This window comes from Dioscorea cayenensis, chromosome 10 (genome assembly GCF_009730915.1).
Source record: "Dioscorea cayenensis subsp. rotundata cultivar TDr96_F1 chromosome 10, TDr96_F1_v2_PseudoChromosome.rev07_lg8_w22 25.fasta, whole genome shotgun sequence".
Classification (NCBI taxonomy): Eukaryota; Viridiplantae; Streptophyta; class Magnoliopsida; order Dioscoreales; family Dioscoreaceae; genus Dioscorea; species Dioscorea cayenensis.
Window position 1 is genome coordinate 11,772,492 of NC_052480.1, and position 14,358 is coordinate 11,786,849.

Sequence of the window (14,358 nt, forward strand, 5' to 3'; positions counted from 1 at the left end):
ATAAAAAAATATCAGATTTCAAAACTGCAAATCAGAATATAATAATTCGGCAGAAATGAGCATAGGTCTTTAAAAACCAATAATTATTTTCCAAATAGACTAAACCATAAAATTCAGAAGTGTGATTCAAAAATATACCAAATTTTCATAATAATACCAATCTCCAAAATCATAATTTAAACAAAGTGTAGAGTAAAATATTGTAATAAAAGAATTTTTTTTAAATATGTCATTCGCCAAAATTTGAAGCCCAAAAATGCGATCTTAAACTTCAAGGCAAGCCAAAAATTTTGTGTCTTTGCAGAAAATCAAAGTCAAAATAGAAAAGAAGAAAGTAACAAATTCCAATGTATTTCTCCTAAATTAACTATAGATGATAAAGGTCATTTGTTTATTGTCGATCATTTATTTATCCTCAGTAAACCGAGACTGAGTATTAGATGACCTTTCATTATTTTACTAAACGGACACAGTGCCTAAATATAGTCTCATTTTTAGAATTTCTTATCAACAAGGTCATTGTTTAACCCCCACTGACAGGGTTGCACATCGCTCATTTGGAGACCAAAAAATTCAGATACAAAATATTTGTAGAGTACAAGTTTAAAAATTTCTAAATTCCTCAAGTTCATATATACTCAGAAATACTGATAAATATCAAGATCTCACTTTAGGGAAAAAAAATAGATAACCAGAAATGAAATATAAAAATTTAAGCAACTAAAATATTTAAAATTACACAAAATACCAGCTCTTTCAAAACTAAAGTAATATGATTAATTAAATAAATAAATAAATAATGGAAATAACTAAATCAATCCAAATGATAGCAGAATCATCAACCCACGCTTGCAAACAAAAAAATTTTAAAAATGTTGAAGTAATTATTTAAATGCAATCACACAGTTAGTATAAATAATAAATCAATAACCAAGTTAAAATAAATACTAATCATTTAATTAACATCACACCAAGGTAGATTTACTAGCATTGTTTGGTTAGCAATAAGTCAAATTACATGTAAGTGGGCTTACAGTGTAAGTGAAAATACTGTATTTCAACTTACATTATTGTTGTTTGGTTTAATGTAAGTGAAATGTTGTATTTACTTTTTATGTGTTTGGTTTGATGTAAGTGAGAAATATGGTCACCATGTAAGTGATATGGTGAGTTACCTCCATTAGTTTTTATTACTAATTATTTAATACTTGTCATCCAAATTGATTTAATCCAAAATAATTAGTTAGCTAATACAATATTTATTTAATTTAAAAATATTTAATATTTATTTGAAAAAAATAAATTTAATTCACAAATAATATTTTTTAACATAAAATTACATTACAAAATATTTTAAATCAAAATATAACATCAATAAAATTCATCCAATTATAGCCTTTGAATATTTAATATTAACCATATTATTTTTGTATATGACAACACCTAACACATCCAAACATAAAAACATTAAAAAAAATCCATCAAAAATTATTGTTTAAAATTACATTATCTAAAATCCATCAAAGTAAAAAAATAAAATAAAAATAAAATAACATAACATACCAAAAAATAAAATAAAACACAATATTTGTCTCAACAACAAAACAAAATAATATACAATATGACATTCATCCAAACAAATAAAAGCAATACAAACACAACTCTAAAAGTAAAAGTAATTAAAGCAACCAATTCTTTTACACTACTAAGAATAGAACAATGAACATATTTGAAAAAACAAACATGTTCAACAAAATCACAGCTAAGGAAGATATATATATATATATATATATAAAGTAAACAAGTTTGTCCATGGTAATGAAAACTCCATCCTATGATACCATACAAAATTACATCATCAATGCAAGCATTTTTAACCTAATTCACATCCTCATTAACAGAAATGAAGCATGGCTGAGAATTGGGTTGAATTTGAGTCCTTTAGGATGAGGCAATAGTGCTCTAGAACGGTATCTGTCTTTCATGCATCACAGTAGACCTAGAGAACAAGGTTGTGAGTAATGATGTTGGGGGCGATGCCGGCCTATGTGATGAACTGGTGGAGAGAGAGGAGATCAGTGTGGTGGCAATGGCGGAGAAGGGATGGAGGACAGCGTTGCAGGTGAAGAGAGTGGGGTAACAGTTGGAGTAGATGGAGTGGCGGACAAGGAGGCCTTGTTGAGATCATTCTTGCGGATGAGGGTGAGGATGCGGTTGTGGAGGTCTAGACGCTTGGCGGAAAAGACCGATAGGGTCTCAAGAAGCTTGGGAAAGTTGGGATTTGGGATTGTCTTGGAGGGTATCCGTTATTGAGGGGGTTTGGGAATGGAGAGGTAGAGGGAGGAGAGAGGAGGTTCCATGCGGAGGCAGTGCTTAAGGCGGCAGCATTTTGTGGCGGCTTCTTCAGGAAAGGCGAAAGAGAAGTCTGTGAGGATTGGGCTGTGATTTGTTGGGGGATATAAGCTGCTTGTGAAAAATATGGTGACTGTAAGCTTGAATGAGAATTGTTTTACAGTATTTCAACTCACAGCCATATTTTCTATGAGTTGAATTACTGGAAAATGGAGATGAGAAGTAACTTGAATCACACATGAAATGTACTTTTACCTCAAACCAAACACTAAAAAGTAACTTTTACATGTAAGACTAGTTACTTCACTGCTATTTACACCTACTTACTGTTAACCAAACAACCCAGAAACTAAATAAAAAAAATTAATTAAAGAAAATACCTCAAAATATATACTCAAGATAGATAATTTCAATATTAACAAAAATAACATATATTTGAAATAAAATAACAAAATAATAGATAATTATTTTACCGAATAAAATAATTTCTCAAATATTGAAAATACGGAGTTGTCGGTGGAATACTTACTTTGTATTAGCTTAAGTCCAAAATGAGATCCAAGGCCACTCCCTGAAACAATCCTAAAACACAATGATTTACCATAGTTGAAACAAAATCACTCTAATCACAAGTTTAAACACTAATCAAGTATTACCTAAGAATTCTCTAGAGAGCAACAAAAATAAATAAATAAACTAAACAAAATAAATGGTTTGCAGGTATTCCAGCAAGCATTCATGCAGGAAATTAAACACATCTCAAAGGCTTAACCAATTTAACATGATTAAAATTAAAGTGATCCAATGCTTAACCTCCACTCATTTGACATTTGCCTTGAACTAATACTTTTAACTTGATGAGAAATCTCCACCATCCAATCTAAACACATTCCATTACAATGCTTCCCCCATTCTCTTAAGCTATCACTACTAATAATCACAAGAATTTGCAACAATTAAACACACAATCCCAACTTAGTAAACAAAATATTTTTGCAGACCCTCATCAACTCAGGTCTTCAATCGCATGAAATATACATTGCTTTCAAGTTTACAAAACCACTCCACCAACATAACAAAAGTTGTAGAACCAGAACTAATAGAAAATATATATCTACTTATATAACCGACTCATATCTAACATATATGTATATATACACATGAAATTATACACAAAATACATGGCTTATAGCATGGTGGTTCTATCCTCAGATAAGATCCAAAAATATCCACCAAGCTTGGGTGAGCAAGAATCATTCAACTTATCACTCATTAAACTAATACTAGGTCAAACCTATCTCAAAACAAGGATGGTTAAGCACAAGCCCTTGAGCTAACACTAAGCTCCAAGGATTTCAACAACAATTTTGAGCTATGACCTAAGAAAACAACAAGCATGAACAACTCTGAATTTAGCCATCATCATGCCAAGGTTTCTAAAATAATAAGAGCTAACATGCTACTCAACAAATCATGGCAAGCTAATCAAAGGATAGAGAAGAAAAGCCACAATTTTAGTTCCAAAAAACAACACTACTAAAAGAATTTAACCAAGCATGGCTAGGAGCTTACTACGATGGCGGGAAAAGAGAGAGACAATAAGAGAACCCAGCTGAAAATCCAAATTCCAAAAACCTCCCAGTTAGCAACCTTCCTCACAAGACAAAGGAATAAAGAAGAAGAAATTGGAGAAGATGGAGAGGAAGGAAAACATTGGAGTTAAAGGCTTGGCCAAATGGAAGGCATGGATGTGATGGAACCAGAATTTCCCCCGGGAATTCAACACCTCAGCCAAACAATAAAAGCATAGAGACAAACGAGATGGGATTAAGTGAAAATCAAGAGCTTAGCATCCTAAGCATGCTTTAGTGCTGGGTGGGGTCCATATGATATTTTGCTAGCTAGTAATAAATTGTGATTAGTGCATGAAACTAAAAAAAGTTCTTTCTAAGAATTTTAAAGGGAAAGATATGGGTGAAGCTTCTTAAGCGACTGGCATATATTGGGTCACTAAAGGTACATTTAGATTATCTAAAAAGGCCTATTCCAAAAGAATCTTTGAGAAATTTTATGAGAATCACTCCTTTTTATCTTGTGCATGTTACAAAAGGAAACATCTTTCATAAATATAAGTGTCCACAAAATGATTTTGAGTTGGAACAATGAAAAATATTTCTTATGCATTTGTCATTGGTAACTTAGTGTATTCAAACATGCACAAAACTAAACATATGCTTTATTGTTGGAACGTTGGGTAGATATCAAAGTAATTCTAATACAAGCACTACACCAAAAGAGGGCTTTTGAGGCGGTTTTCAAGCTCTATAGAGGCGGTTTTAAGATTTTTAATAACAAGCGTAGAGGCGGTTATAACTTCCACTATAGCTAATAATTTCTTATTCTCCTCTATAGTTTTAAAGGTGGTTATAAACGCCTCTATAGCTAATAATTTCTTATTCTTTTCAATAGTTTTAGAAGTGTTTATAACCGCCTCTATAGCTAATAATTTCTTATTCTCCTCAATAGTTTTAGAAGTGGTTATAACCGCCTCTATAGCTAATAATTTCTTATTCTCCTCAATAGTTTTAGAGGTGGTTATAAGCCTCTATAGCTAATAAATTTTATCACTCCTCAAAAGTTTTTGTGGTCATAACTGCCTCTATAGTTATTAATTTTTTATCCTTGTACTTTTAAAGGCGGTTATAACCACCTCTAAATTTGTTCATTAATTGAATTGAATTTTAATTTATTTTCGTATTAATAATAAATAAATTTGTTTAACATGTAAATCAAAAACATGAATCTTTCCATACTTTCAAATGTATCATAAATTCAATTTCATTGACTTTTATTGACAAGTAATGAGCTCAAGTACAATGTATTTTGATTAAGAACAAAATGTAAAGAGTTTTACACCAATTGTCAACTTTTATTACAAAATATTTTTTTGCTTGATTACACAAGGTAAAAAAAAACTTCATGTATCCTCTTAATCTTCAACACTCTCGATCTTTAACCATGAATTATCCTACATAAATAAACAAACATTATCAAATAAAGAGCTATAATTGTAATTAAAATCAAATATAAACTATTAAATGTTAAATTATAAAATGATCAGAATACTGAAATCTGAGCATTAAGTCAAAGCATTTGTAAATAGAGTTTTTTACAAATCATGTATTACACCTGAATCAGACAATAAAATGGCGCAACCACTCATCAAAATTTCATGTTTATTCGTATTAACATTTACACAAGCATTCCAGGAACAGTCAACAAACACTTGCAACATCAAAAAATTTTACTTTCTATCGTCATAAAATTTGATACTAAGTAGCAAAATCCCATCACCAATGTATCACAACCCAATGAATACCCAAAATACGTTGACAAAATTCCTCATTTAACAAATAACCCGACAATTAAACAACATAGCATGAACAGAGTCCATAGTTAAAAATCAAAGAATCTTTTTACTCTTTCTAATAAAACCTCTAAAAATCCCATCTTTGCCACAAATCTATTAGAACATTCACTTACATTGCAAAATCTCATCAAAAGGACCAAGATTTAATACCTAATCCCCATCAAAATTAAATCTAAAAACCAATGGGAACACTGACACGGCTTGAAAACCCAAATTTAGCAAAGCATTCTGCCATCCATTCACTCAACCCGATTGAATAGAAACAATCAAAACACAAACATACAGAATCCAGCAATAAAAATAAAATCCACATCAAGATCGTCAAGAAATGAAGACAACATCGCATATAAATGCAACCTGAGCAAAGCATGGGGATATTCTGGATTGAACTTTCTGGAAGTGCTCTTTGTAGTGTTCATGTTCATGATCCCCAACCAAACCAAAACAAAAAAGAAAAAAAAATAGAAAGTTCAATATGTATATGCTTGAAAATGAAATAATTTTGTAATGGAGTCAATTGAAAGATCACATACTTTGTTTAATTCTGACCTATAATTTGAATTTGTAAGAGAGTTCAAACATGAGTATTCAGTAATTTATAAGAAAGGCGCTAGATATAGGAATTAGCATATGAACTTTGAGGAAAAATAGAGGAAGCCATCAGTACAGAAGCAAATGATTCATTAATTCATGGCTCATTTTCAAATCATCCAACAAAATTTCATCTGCCTAAACACATAATAACCAACTTAATACTGTGTCATTTCATGGTCAGGATGGACGAAATGAGGATAAATTGATCATATAACGCTGACAAAAGCATAAGAAAAGTTGGTGGTGAATCCGGTGAAAAACTTATTGCTATACCTACTCTATTCTTTGTCAAACATAATCATAATATTCATATTTTGGTTAATGTCCACTTTTTTGGGCACACTGTTATTTAGAACTTTTATATCATCTACATTGATTTCCCTACAGAAACCATGTGAAACTAGATAGAGTGAAATATATGTATATGAAAGAAACTACAATATTAAGTAAACAAACAAAGTAGAATTATCTTATGCATATGTCTTTACATTAAGGTGGTGTTTAATAAATTATCCATAACAAATCCTGGCTAATCATAACATTCATGTTGGGGCCCATGTCCACTCTTATACCTTGTACATTTCCCAACTGATATGCCTCCCTATATTTAAACTAAGCTATCGATGAATTTCTTCACCTTGCCCGTATCCTTATCCATGGCCACAACCCCGTATTTTGAAGGTTCCACAACCTAATTTCAACAAGTTAAACTTACGTAATATTGTATGCCGAAGTAGAGAGAATAAGAATTGCTCAAGGTTTCACCTTGGTGCCCATGATTGATGCTTCTCCCCCATGGCCATTGTGAAATTAAAGCATTTGTTTTAGAGGGTACTCGTATGTAATGTCACTGTTGAGGACAAAGTACAGTTTGTCATTATCCTGAGTCAAGTTCTTAACATTGAGGTTACAATCAATTAATATGTTTTGGTTAAACTAAGCTAACCATGAGTGCATGACATTTGTCTGGCTATCCCTTTAAATCTTCTGACTATCAATTGAAAACAATTAATCTTTCAATTGCTAGTAACTCATGGATGGAGCTTACCAAATCCTATCTATATTCTATATTATTCAATTATTCCCATCTCTCTCTACATATATATGCATACATACATAACCAATGAGTTATGACTGATCTGTAATCTTCTGACCCTCTAAAATAAAAACTAGAAAATAAAATGATCTTATTGCATATATTTAAAAATAAAGATCAAAATGAAGAACACATCAAAATACATGAACCAAGAATCTACCTTAACCCTATGAAAAAAGATATAGTGGAACATGTCCTATTCCATAACAAAACAAAAATTTAAATTTTAAAGATGATAAGGTTTGAATGTAATAAATGAATGTGTTCTGCCATTAGACACTTTAATATAGCCAACGCTATGATTATAAATTAAGATTCACTTAATTAGTTTATGCATGCTAATGTAACAATGCACCATATGGACTCTTCAAACACTAAACATATACATCATTAAGATTATTTTTAATATTTATGTGAATGTCACTATCTTATGATAGCAATTAGTATCTATGTGAATGTCACTCTCTTGTGTACGTAGAAGGGAAAGGTAACTACTTCTGATGGTGTACAACACTAGCCCAGCCTAATAAAATAGCCTTCAAGTGGTTTCTCTGCAAGGTACGAACTGCTAACTCTATTAAACATTCTCATTCTTGTGTTGTCTCAGACATGCGTTTTGGTAGTCTTACAGTGTGCATTGTGCATGCTGGCAAGTGCCTTTTTGTCCATGCTAGGTGAGAATGATAGTGATAACCTCATCTAATGATCTATCAGTCTGAATTATTCAAGGGAAAGAGAAAAATTTGTTGAAAATACATGAAAGAAAAATTTATCATAATATTCTTTTCTTAGGTTCTTTTCCATATATATATCCTTGAAATTTTTCGTATTTACTAGATAACTCTCCAACTTGTTCATAATTTGTATATAATTCTCTCAAGTCTGACATTAGTTTACCTAACTCATAGCTTTAATCAAATAAGTAAGTTTGGGAATTTTATTTTCACCGATTGTTGATTATTTGAATGATAAAGTTAGGGCAGTGGTTTAATGTGGTAGCAAAAGTTTGGCTATATATAATGTTTATTATAACATCTTGATTGCATGCCAAATTAGCTGAGGTGACAGGAAGCCCACCTAGAGATTAGACCTATTTCCTTTGTTTTAATATAAGTGGCTTTATAGGCCCTATAAAGAGAGCAGGACGTGAGCAAGTCTATTTCTTTCATTAAGTTCATGATAAACACCACTATGCTAGTCATGGATTAGGACTTTGTTGGCACTTCTTCTATCACTTGGTCTTATTTTTCGTTTTCAATTACTGAGAATATTCATCATAAGTGAATATTCTCAGTCATTGAAAAAAAAGGGGAATCTGTGAATGGCGGGATGTGGAGAGGCTATGCAAGACTAGAGGAGATTATTACCGCATTCTCTCTACATTTCATGTACAGTATTAAGAGAACAAGTTTTGAAGCACATAGTCACAAATGATTTCCTTGTATCAGCAATTTTCCATTTGTTCTATTGCATGTCTCATACATTTTTACTTCAACAAGCCTAATGCCATGGTACCACTTTTTCCCATAATCTTCTTCTTAACATGAACCTTATGTTTAGCATTTTTTGTTAATAAAATCAAGATTTTAATTAGAGTTAATTTGTATTCTTATCAATGTATTGACCTAGTGTCCTATCTGGAACATTTAAATCGAGAGAATGGATGAAGAAATGGCAGAGATATTTTCCTGGATTTCCTTGGACGTAAAAGAATAAGGTACATAGAAAATTAGACCATAGATCATGTAATTAAAATAGGAAATTAATGAGCAAGATTTTTATGTGTGAGAATGTATCTGAAGCAAAATACAAGAGTTCCATTAATCTAAACACAGGGTGCACCGTATCTATACTTCCATGATAGTATTAATGAATGCCATTTGAATGCCTTAAACATACCAAGAAAATTAAGCTTAAAAATAGACTTGTAGTTCATGCATCAGGATATATAGCATTGAATACTTGATTTACAAGATGGAATAAAAGATACATTGAACTTTCCAAATGAGGACCCACTTAGTAATAATAACATAATAATCAGTTAATCTATACTCAAATCTCAAGTTGAAAGGTTTTCAAAGATATGAACATGTCAAAAGTCTAAAGCTCCAAACAAGTGCAGTATGACATTATGGCATTGTGGAACTCGCAATGTTACTCTGAAGTATACAAAGGGTTACCAAATTCCAACACACCTGTAGGGATTCCAAGTACCTTTGAATCATGACCAAAACCTTTGATGGCTGGTCCTCCAATGTATAAAGGCTCAATAGGTAAAGTGTTTTCTATCCCTGTAATTGGATAAGTGAAGGAAATGTTATAACAAAATGGGCAGCTATAGAGTGCCTGATAAACGTCTAACTATAAATATTTTATATGTATATATCTTGTACTATTCATGCATTATTTGATGAAGTGATGTCGTTCCATAATTTAATTGAATTCATTCTTGTTACAGGCCTTAAAGAAGCCTAGGTGAGCTCGACAACGCAATTGAGGAAGAAATCAACACCGAAAATGGCGTTTTAGAGCCCCAGGAACTATAGCAAGCATTGTAGCACAAAGTAGTAATGAAAATTCAGAGTTTCAGGTTTTGTTAACGGGCAACCTGACGGCCGTAAAGATACTCTTGAGCCAGTTGAAGAATCTGCAGTTTACTGTAGCATTTGAAGGAGATTTCAACATAAATCCCATGGCTCTTACGGGCATTCTTGAGCCCGTGAACCAGGCCGTGAAGACATCCTGAGATAGGTTTTAAAAGGAGATTTAGGGAATCTTGAACTATTGATCATCTCCCTCTTTGAAACTCTCATCTCCATACCTTAGATCCATGGTGAAGGAAGCCGATAGAAGACATTTTTGGATTGGAAATCAAGAGGAGAAGCAAGGTTTGGCATGATTTCCCATCATCTTTTTGTGTAGAAGCTTGTAGAGAACAAGGAAGCTTTCCATGGCTTGTTACTTCACATTCATCACTTGAGGAAGTTTTATGTTGCCTTGTTTAGTTGTTTTTATGGTTTTGAGCATGTATTTTGTTAGCATGAACAACTAAATCAGAAGGTCACTGGATGTAGGTAAACCTTGGGGTGAACTTGTGTAGTTGGATGATTTGATTTACTCTTATTACAATTGGTGTGTTTTGAGATTCAAGCTTTGTGTATTGTGATGCATTGGTATACATGAGAACTCTGCGTGTCATTTTCTAGGTTGTACTTGGTGGTGTGACCAACGCCCTTGTACAAGACTCATTTAGCTGAAAGGTATTCATGTACATGTACGTCGTGACCATCGGTTCTTTGTACCCCTCCAAACATTAGGATCGGGTCTAGTTTGAGTTTTGGCCCTAATTAGAGAATTCCCTACTTTTAATGCAATCATAGGAGAATTTGTTCGGAAAAAATTCCTTGTCAATACTCATATGGGATTAGGGGCCAGTTGTTGTGACCAACTAGTTGACCTATCTTAGGAATCTCTTGGTCCAAATCACCACTTGCATGGTAATCCTAGCAACCCTCACACTTTAGTAGCCCCAGGGAAATCCCTCGCACTAGTTGATCATTTTCATCCCTCTGATTTTCATCCCTTCTACCTCGACTGTTGACTCTTTACTTAAGTTTTCTTTATTTCTTTTGCTAGTTTAGAATACTTGCTCTCGGATTTGTAGGTTAGCCAACAAGTGAAAAGGAAATAAGGGTAGCTCCTTGGGCCTAGGGAATACGACCCTAGTGTCATTCACAGGGTATTACTTGATGACCCCATGTACTTGCGGGATAATCACCAAGTTTTTAGCGCCGTTGTTAGGAACCCACAACGAATACTCGGAAAACTTAGAGCTTGTTGATTTAGCCATTTATTTGCATTTTTTTTCTTTTATTTTTATTTGTTTCTATTGTATATACTTATTTTCCTTATTTTGTTCATCGTTATCTTTCACCATTTGTTTTGACTTTTGGTTATTGATATTGTGCAAGGTACCTATCTTATGAGACTTGCAAATTAAGTGAACTTGCTAGAGCCAGACAACGAGATTAAGAAAACCTTGCATCAAAGACTGAGGTAGTGGCTGAGAGTTCGGGGCAACAAGAGGTCTGGATTGAAAAAAGTGAACCATCAGTCATAGCTGAGCCAAGAAGAACCTTGTTAGATTATGAGAGTCCACAATTTATCTGTGAAGAATTCAGTGTTCAGGCTCTGACAAGTACTAGCAAACAACTTTGAAATCAAAGCGAGTACAATTAGAATGGTTCAAAATTCCGTTCAGTTTGATGGGTTAGCCGATGAAGACCCTCATGCTCACTTGTCTCGTTTCCTCAAAATATGCTCCCCTTTTAAGATCAATTCAGTCTCCAATGATGCAATCAGATTAAGGCTATTTCCATTCAGTTTAAGAGGAGCAGCTTATAGATGGCTCACTTGATTAGCTCCAGGATCCATCACTACTTGGAAAGAAATGGTTGAGAAATTCCTTGTAAGGTATTTCCCGCCTAGTAAAGTAGCAAGATTGAGGCAAGAAATTTCAACTTTTAGACAGGGTGATTTGGAAACTCTCTTCAAGGCACATGAATGATTCAAGGACCTACTAATAAAGTGTCCTCATCATGGCTTCTCTTCATGTATGAGGGTGTAAATTATGCAATGGGGTGAACTATGCAACCCGACAACTTATAGATGCTGCAACAGGGGGTTCTCTGAGGAACAAATATCCTAAGGATACTGAAAAACTGTTTGAGGATATGGCAAACAATGAATGCCATTGGAGTACTTGACAAAAACCACCAAGGGAAGCAGGAATCTATGAAGTGAATGACAGCACTACTGTAGGCGCCAAAGTTGAAGCTTTATCCGAGAGGCTTGACCAATTCATGATAAGTTCAAGCTCAAATTCTGGAGTGGTCTTATCTTATGAAACATGTGGTGTGGGCATGCAAATACTCAACACCCTATTTCTTCTACTGCAATGGCCCCAATGGAAACAGTAGACTATGTTGGTGGAGGACCAAGAAGACTAAGAAATCTCTATAGTAATACATATTATCTGGGATGGAGGAGCCACCCAAATTTTTCATGGAACCAAGGCCCACAACAATAAAGACCTCCACCACCACAAGAGAATAAATATACTACCGAGGATGTTCTAGCAAAATTTATGATCAACACAGAAGCGAAATTTCATAACATCAACAATCAATTTGCTCAATGTGGGATACAGTTTACTGAGATCAGTGCTGTCCTAAGAAACGTCCAAGCTTCCATTCAAGCGCTTGAAAATCAAGCTGGGTAACTAGTTAGAGAAAATTCCAAGCGCTCTCTGGGTAGTTTACAAAGTAACACCAAGAATAACCTGAGAGAGCACTTGTAATCCATCACTCTTCGAAGTGTGAAGCAAGTAGAAGCAAGGACCGAGGAGGGCCCAAGTGCCAAGAATGATTGGGTAGCTGTTTAGGAAGACCCTAGCAGACTGAACAAGTGGTTAAAGAAAGTGGAAATAAGCATAGTGAAGCATTCCCTCAATCACTAACCTCAAGGGAACCTGAATATAAACCCTCAATTCCCTATCCTACAAGAGTAAAGCAAGATAAAGAGGATGCCCAGTTCAAGAAATTCCTCAATATCTTTAAACAATTGCATATCAGCATTCCTCCAATAGAGGTACTGTCACAAATGCCCAAATATGCTAAGTTCATAAAAGATCTTTTAACCAACAAGAGGAAGTTAGAGGAATTATAGACAGTGGCACTTTCAGAAAATTTTTCAGCTGTAATTCAAAAGAAACTACCAAAGAAATTGACTAATCTTAGTTTTTTCATCATCCCTTATGAGATTGGAGAAGGGATGCAAGGAAAAAGCCTTAGCTGATTTAGGAGCCAGTATAAATGTGATGCCCTACAAGTTGTTCTTAAAGCTAGGGTTGGAAGACATGAGACCCACGTGGATGACCTTGCAGTTAGTTGACTAATCAGTGAGAAAGCCTCAAGGGGTTGTAGAAGACGTTCTGGTAAGAGTGGATAACCTCATCATTCCAGTGGACTTCGTAATACTTGATGTTGACAATGATGTTGAAATCCCTTTGATCCTTAGACATCTATTCCTTAACACTTCGAGTGTCCTTATTGATGTAAAAGGAGGGAAAATGACTTTGAGGGTTGGGGAGGAACAAGTGGTTTTCACACTCCCGGAGGCCATGAGGCACACATTGGATCATGATGATATTTGGTATTTTATAGATGAAACTAATTTGATTATATATGATTGTGTGCAGAAAGTGTTGCCCATGAACCCATTGGATGACTACTTAGAGGAGCTGAATGACAAAGGAGACAAAGAAAAGGTATCTACTTCCCCTCTAATTCCACAAGTGAACTATGTGGAGACAAATTTATCGCCAAGTGTTAAGGAAAAAGAAAAAGCTTGATGAAACTGTGGTGGAAGGCAAATGAAAAACTCAAGACGAGCATGAATCTCATGTTATTACCACCACGGGAGGTAGATCATTTGTACTTTGATGATCGAGGAGAGCTCCATATTTTCTCTTGCCTCTCAATGAACTTTCCATGTGGCAATGTACTCCAGAAGACAGGCGGTAACTCTCCTCCATTTAACCCAACATGAAGGTAAGAATGAAGGTACATTGAGCTAATGACGTTAAACAAGCGCTTCTTCGGAGGCAACCCAAGTTTCTAATCCTGTTGTACTCTCATTTCCATATTTTTGTTGTATTTTGTTCATTATTTATTTATTTATCTATTCTTTAAAATGGTTGTTCATTATTTTAAATTTGGATGAAAAAATTAGGGCAAACCAAAACTTTGGGCTCCATAATAAACATATTTCGTTATTTCGATTTATACCCAAATATTTACATCTTGTAACATGTAGTATTAAACAT

General features: G+C 33.9%; 1 non-coding gene across 1 annotated transcript; it reads right to left on the bottom strand.

Moving 5' to 3' along the window:
* Positions 1–11,970: 11,970 nt before the first annotated feature.
* LOC120271270 lies at positions 11,971–12,077 on the bottom strand. Its single transcript, XR_005539888.1, has one exon. It is a non-coding gene; the product is annotated as a small nucleolar RNA R71 (small nucleolar RNA).
* Positions 12,078–14,358: the final 2,281 nt, after the last annotated feature.